Source organism: Parus major, chromosome 1A (assembly GCF_001522545.3).
Source record: "Parus major isolate Abel chromosome 1A, Parus_major1.1, whole genome shotgun sequence".
Lineage (NCBI taxonomy): Eukaryota > Metazoa > Chordata > Aves > Passeriformes > Paridae > Parus > Parus major.
The window spans coordinates 24,517,451-24,533,940 of record NC_031773.1 but is presented as its reverse complement, the minus strand read 5'-3'; the positions used below and the strand labels follow the sequence as shown (position 1 = coordinate 24,533,940).

The window sequence follows — 16,490 nt, the reverse complement described above, 5'->3', positions numbered from 1 at the left end:
GTGCATCAGTTGCACAGTGGATGGAACATAATGGAATTAGATGATGCATTTAGTCCATGTGGACATTTTTCTGTCACCGGGCAATTTCCAGGGCATTTAATATTAAATTTTTAATGATTTTTTGGGTAAATTTTATTATTAGCCTTGGCTTACTTCTCTGCACAGTTACATGTTTTATGGATTAATGGTGTATGGGTGTTTTATATAGGAAATTCCATGCTGTAATAATTCAAGAATAATTTTTTCAGCCTAGAATATAATGTGAACCATTATAAGTACATAGCATTGAAAAATTTGGAAAATACTTAGTTGGGGAAGCTTGAAAGCTCAAGAATCATACAGGAATTCATTATTTTCTCTGTGGCACACGAAAAAATACGTGTTTCTCCCACCACCACAGAACTTCTATTTGGACCCACTGATAATGTAATCCAGCCTTCATTTGTTTAAGTATTAGTGTAAAATTGTATGTAAAAATTAGCTGATGGGATCATGGTAGTATGAAGGTCTTTTCATTGGTTTGTTTAACTTTGGACAGATTATAAACATAAATACTAATTTGTTTTGCATGTTCTTGTTAATTATAATGGCACTCAGTAGTGCTTGTCTGGTTATGAGATTCTGAGTATCTTTCTATCACAAAAATGTGAATTCCTGGAATCAGGAAGAAAGGGCGTGTTTCTTTACTATTCACAGTTCTGCAATTTATATAATATTCTTCAAATACCATATTTTTTTGTAGTGTAAATGTGTTGAAGTGGTTTAAATATAATTAAAAATACATAGTCTGACTGTTAGATAAATTTACATTTTTTCATCCTTTAAGAAGATATGCGTTATAGATTGTATGCAAGTGATGTATTTTCAAATAAAATTCAGGACATCCCACTGACATACTGCATTTTAAGACTTGCTCAGATGTCCTATTATGAATTAAGAGGGTTCTTTTAAATTGTGTGAGTCATATATGATAGAGTTGGAAGAAACAGATACCAGTGAATGTTTATGTCTTTAAAATACTGGACAGTCTCTTTAGCAAGTCATTTTTGCTTTAGTGAAACCAGTGGTGGCTTTGGCTCAATCTATGTGATTCCAAACAAGCGTACCTACTAGTAACTATAGATAGCCCTCAAGCAGGTTCTAAAATTTTCTTGCATGTTTTGCTGAGAAGTGCTTCATTAGAATATTTTATACAAATACCCACTTCAAGCAGTAATGCAGTTTGAACCATTTTTACTGTAGAAGAAATCTGAACAAGGTCTTGCCAGAAACATTGACACATCATGGCAACTTGATCTATCCAATATGAGAACTGCTTAAGTGCTGTAGTGCACTTTGGTGGGGTTATTTACTTTAAAAAATACCAAAAACCACCAATAAGACAGGATAAAGAATGAAAGCACGTAGTCTCAAATCAAAGTATTGTCTTAGAGGCAGTGTACAGACATAGAACAGGTAAACTTATCCTAATGATTTGTGACCTAAACATGGAATAAGCAAAGAGGTGATTGCAGCAAGTAAATGAATGAGTAAAAGAAATAGCTTGCAGCACATGAGCATTGCATTTATTTAAGTCAAGTTTCTAAGTCTTCATCCAGTCAGTGAATTTGACTTTCATTTTGAATTTAATATTCTAGGGATTTCTGACACAACTAGGACAATTAACATTCTGTAAGGGTGCTTTTGAAGCTTTGGTTAACAGGGTCTGTAAATTTTTAAATTTTTAAGGTTCAGATGGAATTCAGATGGAGTTATTAGATATTGAAGAATGCAAACATATCTCTTCAAGCACTATCAGTAGGGGATGGGTAAACTATAAAAGCTCTACCTGCTGGGGCCCAAGGGATGTAATCTGCTAGCTCAGGTGGAAGGTAGAGAAATGTTGGTGTTAAACTGGAATAACTGGAACCATTCAGATCCTGGTTTTAGGATGCTAACAAAAATCAAAACAAATCAATATTTATAGCAGAATAATATTATTTTTTAGGAGTCAGCTGCCTTTGTCAGGTAAGCCACGCTGAAATGTAGCATAAATGAAACAGAATAGATAAGATTCTAAAGATGAAAATTTGCACTGTTAAAAGGAGAATTGGTAGGTAAGACCTGTCTGTGACGTATCTGTCACACCTACTTAGTGCCATCCTCACCAATTTTAGTATTTCTTATTGATTTCTGAAGAAAAATGAAAAATCCAGAAATAGACCAAAGATAAAATTATAATAATCGAGATTAATGATTGTGGTTGTTTCCATATTAGGACTAATTAGCAAAAAAATACTACAATGATTTTTTTTTTCCTGAAATGGCTATATCTGAAGAACATGGGTCATGTTTTATATAAGATTTCATATATAATAACTGTGGTTGTCCTGGCTTTATTTCTGAGGTGAAGCAATATGTGATGTTTAATATACTTGAAGCTAAGAAAACGGATGATATGAAAATATTTTGGTGCAACAGAATATAGGAAAAAAGAGAAATACAGAATATTCATATTTGAGGCTTACATATTATCTGTCAACAAAATGAAATGTTGAAGAAATAACTGAAATGTGTATTTCTGTCTAGAATTCAGGTGCACAAGAAACTTCAGAGAATTAGAGGCATAGCTATTTAGAGGCAAAACCTTTTAATGGGAAATAGGTCAGTGAGATGAATGCTTTTTGCTCAGTTGGTTGGACATTTACATTGTGGATCCAGGGTGACCATATGACCATCAAGCAAAGTTTCATTGACACGTATTTTACTTTCCAAAAACTTTTAAGAATTGCCACCCACCTTCACCTCCTCGTATTTGCCTTAGGATCCTTACCTGTTTTTAACATTTTCTTCTCTTTTTTGCTTTGTATTAAGCTCATAAGATACCCTTCTCATTTCCCAGTGCTGTCCTACTGTGCAGGGGTTTCATGTAGTGTTTATTCCTCCAGCCTGTCATTCTTTGCTCTCCCTTCTTCACTTGCTCTACTACAGAGGCTGCCAGGTAGCTTTCAGTTTTCTAGGAACTTCGACCTTCCCAGCAGGTTTTGTTACACTCTACAAACAAAGGAAGAAGTTAGAACTGCAGCTCTTTTAAATGTCCAAACATCTTGTAACAAAGTGTGTATTAATAATGCCAGTTGGAACACAGATTTTTTTCTTAAACTGTGGGAAAGCAGTCTTTTCTTTATAAAATTCTACATTCATTTTCCTCTTCAGCCTGCTTCTCTCTGACCTTGTCAGCAAGAGAGAATTGCCAAGAGGCACCATCGAGAGGCTGGTAGGATCTACTTCAGAGATAGCAGAGTTTCAGGCATTAAGTCCGTGTCTATATTAGTAAATTAAAAAAATGCCTGGAAATATTTCCATGTCTCTGCCACAGTTAATGTCTTTGCAAACTAATACTGTTCCAGAAAATTCCCAGACATTTATTTGAGCACCTTCATTAGACAATTTTTATGCAACCCCTCTTTTTTGGAGCATATGTGACTGTGCCACATACATGTAGGATTATCCTACATCCTACATAGACGGAGGATTATCTCTGCCAGTTGATTTCAGGAGAGAGAAATGTGCTCAGGCATAGATGTAATCTAAATATGCTACAGACCTCCATGTTCTTTATTTCTTCTGCCTTGTCCAACCTTCTGTCTTCATTGCAGTCTTCCAGTCTCAGCTTCAAAGCTGGTTTTTTTTTTTTGTTTTTTTTTTTTTTTTCTCTTTGCTTGTCCTTTTGTCATTTCTAACATACATATAGATTTAAATTGTATTGGCATGCTGTCTCCCAGCTTTTGTACCCTCCTTCAGATGACCCTGTGAACTTACTAGTAGTGATACTGTGTGCAGTTCTCTGAAACAAACTACTTCAGGGAAGCCTTCCTTTTGTTTGCCCTTGAGTACCATAATAATAAAAATAGAATAAAAATACAAGACTAGAATTTGAGTGATGCCTTAGCTGTCACTCTACTGCAAGGATGAAACTTGGTGAACAATTATATTTCTTTGTGGAGTACATTTAAGCTTACTACTTGTTAAGAGAACAAATTAGAGGGGGTGATAAGGCCAGATTCTATGTTGGTTTTGTTAAATGATTCTACATAGCTGTAAACATTTCTCTCTGTTTTGTCAGGATGGTGGTACTAGAATTGATCTTGGACATCACTTCAGTTCAAGGTTGAAGTTAAAAGGTCTTTTTGAGGCTTAGAAGAAGCAGGTGAGTACAGGTCAATCATCACAAATCAAAGAGGATTTTTTTTTCCCCACTTTCTTTTGTTCCAGAATTGCTGTTGATGCTTACCAGTCCAAATTCAAATAGCTGGTCTCTGCTTTCCCTGATTCGCTGAGATGTATGACTGCTTGTCTTATGGCTAGATAGCAGAGAATATCTGATTCATTTAGGATTTCTCCACGTGCTTTTTCAGCTTTTGCCATGAAAATCTGTGAAACCACAGTTCTGTCACCAAGGTCTTTGGAACTCTGGAGTTAACATGCACTGTACAGTTTCATTACATTAGCTGTATTAGGAGTATGATAATTAAGATAATTTAATAAATAAATTTTTTAAAAGCTAAATACACTGTAATAAATAGCGAAGAATCCCTGAGTTTGGATATTCCTAGTTTTTTTGAAACTGGGATGATCTTTATTCCTCTGGTAAGCAGGAATTCTGTGATGCCAAGGACCATGAGTTCAGACCTTGTTTCGACTGCTTTGTGTGTTAACAGGCTGAACCTGCCTGGGACACGGGGCAGTCAGTGGGTGCAGTGCCACTGGGGCCTTGGCATGAACACTTTGTCATGGCACGAACACTTTACTTTGCTACAGCTGTCTTCATGTGCAATGTGGTTGTCAGGTCTTTTTAACTTAGATCTGGAAAAGGAGATCTTGAAGGAATTAGTGTAAGAGGAGAGCGTACAAAGGCAGTCACATTTATTTTGGATTATTCATAATTGCTATTGCAACAAAAAATCTGTATGTCAAGTGTTGCAGTTGTTCATATTCTACATTTCCTACAGAGGAAAAATTATTTTTGAGAATATTCACACAACTTTACAAATTCAAAATTTTTAGGCAATATTTTAACATATAAATTGCAAAATATGGTCAATTTGACCTGATACTAAAATTTTAAGATAGAGATTTAAACGGGGTACAACAAACCTAGCATAATAAGAAACAGGTCAAATTGCTTCTATGTACACTATGACATGTACACAGAAAGTAGAAACCATGTATGTAGATCAGGAATTAGAAACAAATGTGTAAATACAAATAATATGCCATTTGTAGTAACTGCTGAGGTATTATGAAATACTCTGATATACCTATATACTCCATATGTATTGATGCCTCAGGAAGGAAGGAAAAAGAAGCTGTTTCACAAGAGTTAATGATGATGACAGTAATTAGTTCTGAAGCTATAACAAGTTTTATAACAAAACTATAACAAGTTTTATAAGTTTTAAAACTTTCTAACAAGTTTTTTTTTAAGTTTTACCCTCTGTGAGGATTTCAGCCCTTTTTAACCAAGTTCAAAGTAGTGTAAAAGAAAACTGTTCTGGTATGAGCTTCACTGTGACTGTCTTCACTGGGTAATAAGAAAGGAAAATTCCTTTATTCTGATTTAACTTTACCTTTTTCCAAGGAGTTAAGGCACTGGCTGGATGGCTACAATATGAATATGGTGAAGCCAGGAAAAGAAGAAAGGTTAGGTATAGCAGTGTTGTAAGTCAGAGGATATGCAGCACTATACAGGGAAATTGTAGATATTTACTGGTATCATGTGCCAAACTTTATATATGTTAGTATGTAGTAATATATTTATTTGCAAAGCAGTGTTTTTTCTTTCATTCTTCAGTAGAAAAAACAGTAAGAAATACCAGATTCTTTGCTCTCTGTGTAGCAGTGGAAATATGGTTGAATTTCTGTCACATATCTGTACATGTCTGAATGGTGTAACTTGTATGTAGTTAAATGTTAGTTTTTTTGACAGTGTCAGTATTTTGGAAAACTGATAGAAACTGGAGTTTGATAGAAACTGTAGTAATTGAAATCTGTTGAGTCAGCAAGAGTGTTTTAGTTTTTAAAGGGTATTTTTTCTGGAAGTTTACTGTGTTCTGACAAATAGTGTCCAAAATGCAGTATTACTGACTTGGGCATCTATAATGTTTTGGCAGTATAATTTTATTGATTTCCAGTATGTCTGAAACTAGAAGCATATGAAAGAAAACAACTGCTATTCTGATTCCTGCATTATGTTCTTCCAAACTTTAAGTTGAATATAATCTATAAAAATACTTACTGTAGAGGAAACCAAAATATTTTTGGCTTTTTAAGCATTGGTCTCTATTTCTTGAAGTATGTGAAAGTGGAAAAGGAGTGTTTTTGCAGTCAGTGAGGAAACAGTAGTAAATTCTGAATACTATTTCTTCAGCATGGTATTTAGAATTAATAGGTTCTTTTATGGCATGATATGAAGTGTTTGCACTGATTGAAAACAGAGGTTTTATCATGAATGCATGATATGCATAAAAATAAAATTGAAATTATGAATACATTTTTAATCAACAGAAAAAATCTGGTTTTTGTTCTCTCAGTAGAACACAACTTTTTAGGAATAAGTTTTAGAAAAGTGAGATAGATCTCAGAGTAATGTGAAAACAGAGAAAAAGTGTTCTATTTTCTGACTGATAACTTAAATAGACACTTTATAGACACTTTTGAGACTGTCAGTGATACATTTACATCTATGTTTTCTGAGTTGTGTAGGCTTAAAAAAAAACCTAAATAAATTCTGGTGGTAATGATTACTAAATTCATCTAGCTCTTCTGTGTTGACACTTTGGAGGTGTGTTCAACAAAATCAAGAAACAAAATCTTGAAACATCACAACTCATTTACACGTATATGCATGCATTTTGTATGCTATTAAATATTTGGTCTAAATGTATATGTTTATTTTGTAGAGAGCAAACATAATTATACTGTTAGATTAGTACAGAAGGGTATCTCATATAGGTTAGGTATCTTGCATCTGAACTGAAATTCTCTCAAGATTTATGTAAGGACTCATTGCTGGTGACCAACATGTGAAAGATACGGTATTTTCCACTAGCTGCATAATGGATGGGCATTAACTTTGTCCACAAAGAAGTCGAACCCTTTCACATGTCTGGTCAGAAGGCAAAGGAGTTTTAATACTTCCCTAAGTGCCTGAAAGGAGGATATACAGCATAATGATGGTTTGCAAAAAGTAATTTGATGGGGTTTGATGGGCTTTGTCTTTAATATGGTTTCTAATAGGAAGAGTCTGAAACATAAACAATGCTTTATACTTTAATGGAAGTGTGTTAGAACAGAGACCCTACTTGTAGAATTTTGAATTATCTTTCCAGGGTGATTTTGAATAGCTATAAATTGGTGATTTGGGAGGAACCTGAAGTCAACTTTTGTCAAAAAGTAGTGTACATTGAAAGAATTGAATTTGTGACCTGGAAATATGAGGCAGTAAATTTTTGCTATGATTATACATAACGTCAAACTATGGATTTAAACTGGCCATCTTTTCAATTCACCTAAACAATAAGTACAATCTTAATGGTCTGATTTGCTGGGAAGAGACTGTTGCAATAATCTGCTTTTTACAGCCCATATCAAATATGAACTTGCATCAGTTATTACAAAGTTTGTGCTTTGGGAGGTGTTTTTGTGGCATCTAGGAGTGATGCTCCACATTTGTTGGAATTAGTCTTTAATACTGGCTTGAAAAATGAGTTATTGCTTAAATACACTGATTGTTTTGTGGTTCCTAGCACAGAAATTTTTAAGTAATAGCTAGTTGAAACTTGATGGATTTTTTCAGCTCTATGGAATGAGGAGAAAATGGTGTGCATCTTAATAATTTTATGATTCTTTTTCCTATGTGACATGAATGAGAGAGGTGAGAAGTCTTAATTTTTAACTGAACTGAATTCAGGTTTCTAAACGTGGCCTGATTGAGAGCAGAGGACCATTACTGTAGTTGTCATGTAAAATGAAGTTGGAGTCTGAATCTCCTTTTTAGCTGTCAGCTTTATTAAGGAGCTATTGGTGTGTTGAACTAGGCACACACATTATATAAGCGGTGCATGCTGGTGTCTGGGGGGAATTTTCTCTCTCTTCACTGCTGCTTTATTAGGTCTTGCTCTCTCATTCTGTGTTGCCCTGTCTCACTCCAGCTTTCTGGCTGCAGCTCACAGCATTGTAGGTCTAATGTAGATTGACGCCTTTGCCAGAGGACTGATTGAAACTTGTGTCTCATAGTTGCTAATGCTCACTCAACCATTTTATTGAAGATAAAGTAAATAAAATAGATTGCCATATGAGAATTCTCTGAAATCAAATGGAATAATTTGACAGGTTTAAGCCCATGAAAAAGCCAGAGCATTGAAACAGATGGGAATACTTTTTATGCACAATATACCAGCAAAAGGTGTCTCCTGGCTTGCTGTTACACTGTTAATGGCTTTTACCAAAATTATAATTGTTGAAAATATCATTTCCATTGGTGTTTAATTTGTTACTTCTCTCAAACAGAGGGATTATTTTTAATATAAAAGTAATGGATATACTGATTTTATTTTTTCATTGCTTTTGATTCTTCAAAAGACTGGTGGTAGATAACCTGTCTCTTAAAATTTAATTAAAAAAAAAAAATAGATGTTAACTAAGGGTGAGATTAGTATTTGAGAAAATAATTCTTTGAAATGCAAAATATTTACTTTTATAGTTTTTTAATAATCATTAAGTGACATAATTTTGACTATTACAGATAAAGTTTCAAAAAAAAGCCCTAACATTTCTATAAGCATAGCAATATAGTACACAAAGACTATGAGGTGCTAAAGTGCTCAGAATAATGGTCAACAAGTCCCAAATGTTCTTCACAATAATTTTGTTTTATAGAGTATTTCTTCAGGTAAGCAATGTAGTATGTCTGTGCTATTTTCAGAAATAAGACAATACATAATAATAAGTGACTAAAGACACAGTAGATGACCTTTGACTAATTTTTTTAGCTGGATAAAAATGAGTATTGGTCTTTTTAGTCACACTAGTGGATTTCTTACTAGTTGGACTACTTCTTCAAGAAAGCAAGATGCACCTGTATTTTAGTGTAGTATAATAAATTATGTCTGAACTCAAAGTTAATAAAGAAAATAAGTACAAAAGAAGTTAAAAAAAATATCAGCAAAGTTAGCAGATGCAGCCTCAGTTTACCACTTGAAAACACAGTCATTTAAATATCCAATACTATTTTTTTATTTTCTTTATGTTTAAACAAAATCTGCTCTTTCTTTTTTGGGGGTGAAAAGGAGAGGGATATTATGTACCAATTTAATTTCATTTTTTAAAGTTAAGAAATTGATTGTAAAAGATTGTGCTGTTTGTACTTTTGGATGGGATGCTATTGAGATTTCATTAATATTGTGTAAGAAACAAATTATAAATGAGCTGTTTGAAAATGACCCACAGGATTGATTTGAGATGACTAGAGAAACATAGTAAGGATGGATTTCCAGGTTAAATGTTAGCCAGAATACGCAGTTAGTTGTGCTGATGTATGCAGTGGCAGGGATGGTATTGGTCAAAATCATGTTTTCAGTAAGACTGTGAATAAGCCTAAGAAACGTGATCGATACTCTTCTTTTTCCCCATGTATGTATAGTGAAAATTACTTTATTGTGCTCATAGGGCAGAGCACTGGGCCCAGATCTTTTTTTCTCTTGTTGCCATGCTCGTGACTGTATGTGGCCAAACTCTTGCTGCTCTCAAAGCAGTTCCAGAGTTAAAATTTCAGCGTTTACCCTATGGTACTCTTCCTGTTTGTTCAGTAGGATAAAAGGGCTTTGTCTTTCTTTGGGACAGAATAGAAGAAGACACAACACTGCTGGGAAAAAACCAAACCAAACCCTGTTTTAACCCTTTCATTTTCTACATCTGAAGTTCTCGGAAAGTCTTGTTCAGAGTGAACTGAGAAAATTAATTTAGTTGCTTTAAATTATATACATAGGATTGCTTTGGGTTTTTTTCTGTGATAGGAGGTGCTAGATGAGGAGCCCTTGCTCATTTCTGTGTTACACAGTCTTTTCTCTCTCTAGTAGGTTTTTCTACTAAAATTGTAAAGCCATTATGCTGTTAGCACAATCTTTGGGAAAAAATGCTGAGGCCCATGAGTGCTCCAACACAGGTTGATTTGGACAGAATAAAAGCTGGATTACTCAAGAGAAAAGGAAGCCTCAACAGTCATTTACTTAGGATTTCTCTAAAACTTAAGAAAATCAAGTGCAGTTTCCCATATTGCTCAGAATAACTTATTTGTGCTGTTTTCTTCAGAATGGTCTCTTATTTGACTGTGTCTGAAGTCATTCTGAAAGACTGATTTTCATGTTACTGTTTCCTATGGTCTTCAGCAACACAGTAAAAAAATTATCTGTGTTTTTGACATGCTTTTAAAGTTACCTTATCCAGAAATCATTCTATACTGAATGTGAGGAACTATTTTAAATCCTTATTAAAAAAATAAATGAGAGTAGGCAGTAAAGAAAGCAATTCAGTAACTACAATAAGCAATAAGTAACTACATATGGAAGAAATAGAATCACATGTAATTCCTGAAAATAAATGGGATCATGAAAATGGAATAGATGTTTATTTGATTGCTTTGAGAGTTAGCCTCCCTAAAAAGCTGATTTTAAATGAGTTTTGTGTTTGTAAGTGGTGCTTGTTAACTGTCTTGGGGAGTGATCTCTTCTCTGGAAAATGCATTATGGGATCTAGGCAAGAAAGAGGTAATGATTTATTTTTATTTTTTTTTATGTGGCCGCTGTCATCTAGGAGCTGGACAGAGATCACTGTCCCTCAGGAGCTAGGCCTCAGAATTTTGAATGTAGTCTGTAAAACAGCTATTTAGTGGGAATTGTTGTCAGTCACAGCTTATAGAAGACAGGTTTTTACTGATGATTTTCTGGGGGAAACTGTACTTAACTGCATCAATTTCTTTTTATAAATTCAGATGTTCACAATTTATTTTTTGATTAAACATTCATTTTGTGGGTTTTTTCCTGAGCTTGAGCCTAGGGAAGCATAACAGGTTATGTTTTGGTTCATGGGGTGATTCTGGTCCTACATCCAAACATAAACATATAGATTTGGGTACCTATATATAAATTAATTTAATTATGAGAGATCCAATGAAGGCTTTGCAAAAAAACAAAACAAACTACCAGGCATGTATCCTGAGGCTGCAGAGTTAAAACTGCTTGGTATAGTTTGCACAATATATGTGAATTCTCAAGAATAAGGTGTGGGACATGGTACCTCTGTATGTAAAATATAGAAATTTAATTCTAGAATCTGTATACTTTAAGTATAGTTTTACAGATAATATCACTAATGTGAAATCTACTGTAATTTTATCTCAATGTTTTTATACTTGAGGGAGAAACTAAATTAAATATTGTTTTAGATCTGTTGAGATACATATAGATATAGTTCCTATATTTAATTGAATTTGCTGTCTAATATCACTATTATTTGGGTGAAGCTATTTACTAAACACTTCAAATCAGAGTGGATGGATAGTGTGCTATGATGAAGACATGTGACCTCATGTCTTAAATGCTTTGCAGCTAATTTTAAACTAATATTTATTATCTGCATGCTACCATCAAGTTGCTGAATATTTAGCTTTCTTCTTTTCAAGATGAAAATTTTCTCACATGGTCATTTGTCATTCATTTTTACTTAGTTTTCTCTTCACTTTAAGATACATTTTCATGATATAGTGCAAATCCAGTTATCTTTTTTAACACTTAATAAAGAATTAGAACTATATCATATACAAAATTTCCACTCAGTCCCATCAAAGTCTTCTAGTTTTAGATAAAAGTATTTTTTCTGAAATTTGATGGTTGCTACTTGTGTAAAAAAGATAAATTCAGGGTTTTGTAATCTTTGTATCATCATCCCTCACCGTCTTCTTAAATGGAATTTTACTCCTAGGATTCCTTCTTCCTGAAAACATACAAACAAGCAAAAAATATCCAAAAACAACCAACAAAAAACCCCAACACAGCAAAACAAACTTCTATACTGAATTTTTGCCTCAGGCCAGTTTCTCTCTTCTGGTTAAATGGCCTAAATTAATGACAATATTAATATTTATTTTATTTTTAAAAATAAAGCTGAAATGTTGAACTGCATTACTGAAAGAATGAGAAAATATTTAAAGTTTTCTCTTATTACAGAATTGTTTTACATTTGCTTCTTTGAGCAGTAATATTATAAAGAATAAGCATTTCCATTGGTAAATTTTTCATCTTTACTGTAGAAGTATTACTCACCATTACTGATAAGCCTTTTAAATAAAGCACATACTTACTTAATGAACAGGTACTTCAGTTCTAGTTATCTTTTCTTACTCTCCAGAATTCATTATTACCCCTCCAGAAGAAGTGGTGCTTGCATTCTTTCTTGTTTCTCTTCAACCTATCAAAAAAGGAAACTAAGTGAATGTGGAAAGGATACCCAGCTGATGCCATGGAAAATCCATAATAGTTTAAACCATTCTCCTTAGCCAAAGTTACTGATACGGTCATTCTGTCTGGTCATTTTGCCAGCTCTTGAGTGGCGCCTGGCAGCTCTGCTGATGGGAGGGTAACAAACAGGGAAAGGAAGGAGAGGGAAGGAGCAGCCTTAACTGCTGCAGCTCTTTGCTAAGTGAGCATACATTGAAGCCCTTGAGCCTCCACAGAACATCTTTTCCCAGGTCAGTGCACAATTCACATGTGTAATATTCACCTAAAATTTTGTCTGAGCACCTGCTTATTTGTTTTTCTAATGGAAGTTGTTCTAATGTGCATGTCCCACAGTTATTTACTTATCCTTCAAGTATAATGGAATAGTCCAGTTCCTTACAGTGAAGTGACATTTTCCTCTGTTTTTTGCATGTTGAGCTTTTAGAAAAATGAGTATTCACTATTTCTCTGTCTGTAGAAAAATTTCTGAATACTGTATATTTGGACATTATTAGAGATGGAGAGCTGATGAAGAATTATCATTGATATTATTTTATTTTTGTATTTCAGAAATAATTTTCATTGGACGTATTTTAAATGTATTTGATTAGGCCTGAAAAAGCTATATGTTGGATAGATGGAATGTATTTGACAGGGCAGTGTTTTAAAGTTATTGTGTTAGGAATTCGAATACCCTGTCCAATAATTAAAAGATCCCAGAAGACAGAACATGTGATTTAACTACCTCTTTTTCATTTTGTGAACTTCACCTTTGTCTTCCTTTGTCTTGAGGCTGGGAAGAAAGTACTGTGAGCTACTGGCAGTTGATACTGTGAAGGTATCATCTCCCACATCCTTCTCAGGTCCCATAGTAGCACCAGTCTTTCCTCATGGATGTGGGACTTTACAGTGGAACTCTGTCCTTTGGTGGCCAAATTCATCTGCTGCATTACTTCTTTAGATACCTTGTAAAATTCCTCTCTTTCTTTCAACTTCTGCCCCAGAGACCTCTCTTTTCCAGGTTAGCTCTAGCTGTGCAGAAGCACCTGGAGCAGCACTGGGGTACTGGCCTCAGTAGACTGAGGTTGGATTTTGAGAATGGCTAGTTTGCTCCTCTGTAAGACAGAACTGTTGAGCACGTACAGGCTGTTACTGGGTGTGTTTGTGCAATTCCATAGTTCTGTCAGTTGGCTAGATCTGCCCCAATTTGTTTTTGTGAAAGATGTTCAGTGTTTTCCTTAAGTTAATAAAGATTTCTTCATTTTCTAGGAAAGCAATTTAAGGAAAATCCTAAGATACTCCTTAATATTTGGGCTGTGAAGGCTGCTGATAGCTTGTATGAAGATGGAGGGATTTATTCTGTCTGAAAGTGAAGGTCTTGATTTATGGTAACCCATAGGGCTATGCTGGAGATGTATGTGAATAGATACTGTCTTTTCTAGAAACCATGCTTGACAGAGGCATTAGCTATTGAGGCAAGTGATTTTCACTTGTTAGTCTGTAGTAAAAACCATCTTTGCTGTACATCTCTTGATTGCCTTTTCAACTTAAAAATTTACAGACAAAATAAAAAAAATTTCATGAAATTACACTGTAGGTATCTTCTTTATTAAATATTTTGTATTTATTTCTAGGGTCAGACATTCAAATTATTACCATATAATAATAGATAAAATGTCCAAATTAATGTGTAAGTTGACAAACACTGTTAGTGTCTTCAAACTGTTGAAATGAACTTACTTGGCATCTAAAAAAATGTCATTTTCCAATAACTTTACAGGAAGTTATCAAGGAGGTTTCCTGGTTTCTTAGTGCTTTGATATATTTTAGATTTGCTCTATGTGCTGTTCATTTCCCTTAATCTAATAACTTTTCTAGTTATTTGCACTATACTGGTGAGTGGCTACTTCTCTGTAAGATTAAAAATAAAGATTATAATAGGACCATGAGATGAAAGAAATATTTCTCTTATGTATTCAAACTGCCTAATAGGAATGAAAAACATGTCCAATAATTTGATTTTGCTGTATAATATAATAGTTGCTGTTAAATATAACTTCTGTGTTGCAAATACAAAAAAAATTAAAAACAACAAAAAAAATAGGTTTGATCTCATTTGACCTTTCTGACGTTCAGTCAGTTAGAAGGTTTGTAAGATGTTTAATTACCAAATGGTATGATCATTATTCATCTCATCATTTGATATATAGCGTCAAGTGAATTGCCTCCCTGGAGTGCACTGTGTTTCACAGATCAATAGATTTAGTAAGAGCTTGAAGGAGAGCTTTATATGTTCATAGAAAAGAAGGAAAAGTATATCCTCCTTGTAAAATGGCTTATGTAGTTATTCTCTGAGCTTTACAGACTTTTTGTTTTATTTACGTCTCAGGAATACAAAATCCTGTAACATAAAGGCATTTATTGAAATATTTTAAACCTCTTACAAAAAATTAAAGAATACTGCTGTCCTACTCTATGTAATCAACTAGCTTTTAAAGTCAGTCCTGACCAGCTTCATTTATTTATTTAAGTAATTATACTTATTAAAACAGATTTTTTTGCTTTGACACACCAACACATGGTATGACGAAAGGCTGTCTAAATACAATAGACACTATTGCTTACATTATTCACATTTTTGGTTTCTGCATTTTTAAATAGGTATGCTTAGTCTTAACTGATTTGGGTTGTTGTTTAGTGTTTGTGGGGTTTTGAGGTTTTGTTTCATTCATTGTGTCAAGGATATTTATGCACGCTTCCAGAGAAAAGGATAAAGCTTGTTCCTAATTGATTAATTCAGTATCTATGAATTTTTAAAAAAATATTATGATAATTTAATTGTATAAAGGATAATTACATATAAGATGCCTCATGTTTACTTAGGCTTTTACTGAATATATTATATTACTCTTGTCCAATATAGATAAGCAATCTTTGAGCAATTCTGTCTGATTTTTTTTCCATTGATAGAAGGGTTTTTCAAATGACTGAAAGAGACTTCTATGAGTGCTCAAGCACTGGTATTTTTTGTTGTTTTTCTTCTGTAAGTTTTACATGCTTGATATGCTCATTTGACTTAGCAGCTTTCTGCTTAAAAAGTAAAAAAACCAAAAAAAACAAGACTATATTTCTTCTTTAACTTTTATTAACAAAGGTAAGATTTTTAGCTTAAATTTATGCCTTGTTGTTCGTCCTTGCATCAGTCAGGGACTGAGGAAACTGCATTTCAGCTAAGCAAATCTTCCCTGCTGTGGGACAGAAGCAACATTTACTTGAAAATTCTGCTCCCTTATTCATCTGTCACTTATAACCCATCATCTACTCAAAGATTAATTTGAATTGTGAACAATATCTAAGCTTCCTTAATCCCTTGCTCTTGTCCTTTTTCTTGAGCTGCTGTACTGTGACGAAAAGGCCATAATTCTGAAGCTTCTTATTCCTCAGGCCTACCTAAAGTAACTCCCATTGGGAGTCAATTGATGTTTTAGCAAGGAAATTCTTACCTGTTCTGAGAACAACCTGGAAAAAATTGTCAGGAGACATTCACACTCTAAGATGTTCACGCTGTGGAATTCTTGTAAATGTAAAATCTAATTTGTCTGGATTCTTTGCACCAGCATTGTTCAAGGTCAGATGAAATTGTGTGAAATACAAGGCAGCATTTCTGAGATTTCATTCCTTTCTCTGTATACACAATATTTTTCACCAGATTAGAAAATCAAGTAATAAAATAATTCATTAACAATTAAGGTAAATTGTGATATATACTTGGCATCTTTCAGAACTGTACATATCACTAGTCATCTCTTCCAGGACACTCTTGTTAAAGCAGAATTCTTTTGTTGCTGTTTGCATTTATTTGCCTATATATATTTACTGTTATCCATAAATAGCTGAATGTGATTTGTGAAGTCCATTTTGGATGGAAAATAACAGAGGTATTTAATTTTGGAATAA

The 16,490-nt window shown here is 33.8% G+C and overlaps 1 protein-coding gene across 4 annotated transcripts in view; it reads left to right on the top strand.

Annotated features, from left to right (window-relative positions):
* Window positions 1-16,490, top strand: part of FOXP2 (forkhead box P2) — a 339,563-nt gene that overhangs the window by 51,135 nt on the left and 271,938 nt on the right. For 2 of the 4 annotated variants that reach the window (XM_015628631.2, XM_033514483.1), the window contains exon 2: window positions 4,106-4,189. The exons of 1 other annotated variant lie outside the window; for it this stretch is intronic. The gene's annotated coding sequence lies outside the window, so the exon portion shown is untranslated. Of the gene's footprint in view, window positions 1-4,105; window positions 4,190-12,686; window positions 12,785-16,490 lie in introns of those variants that run through there. One more of the 4 variants, XM_033514482.1, reaches the window with a different exon arrangement.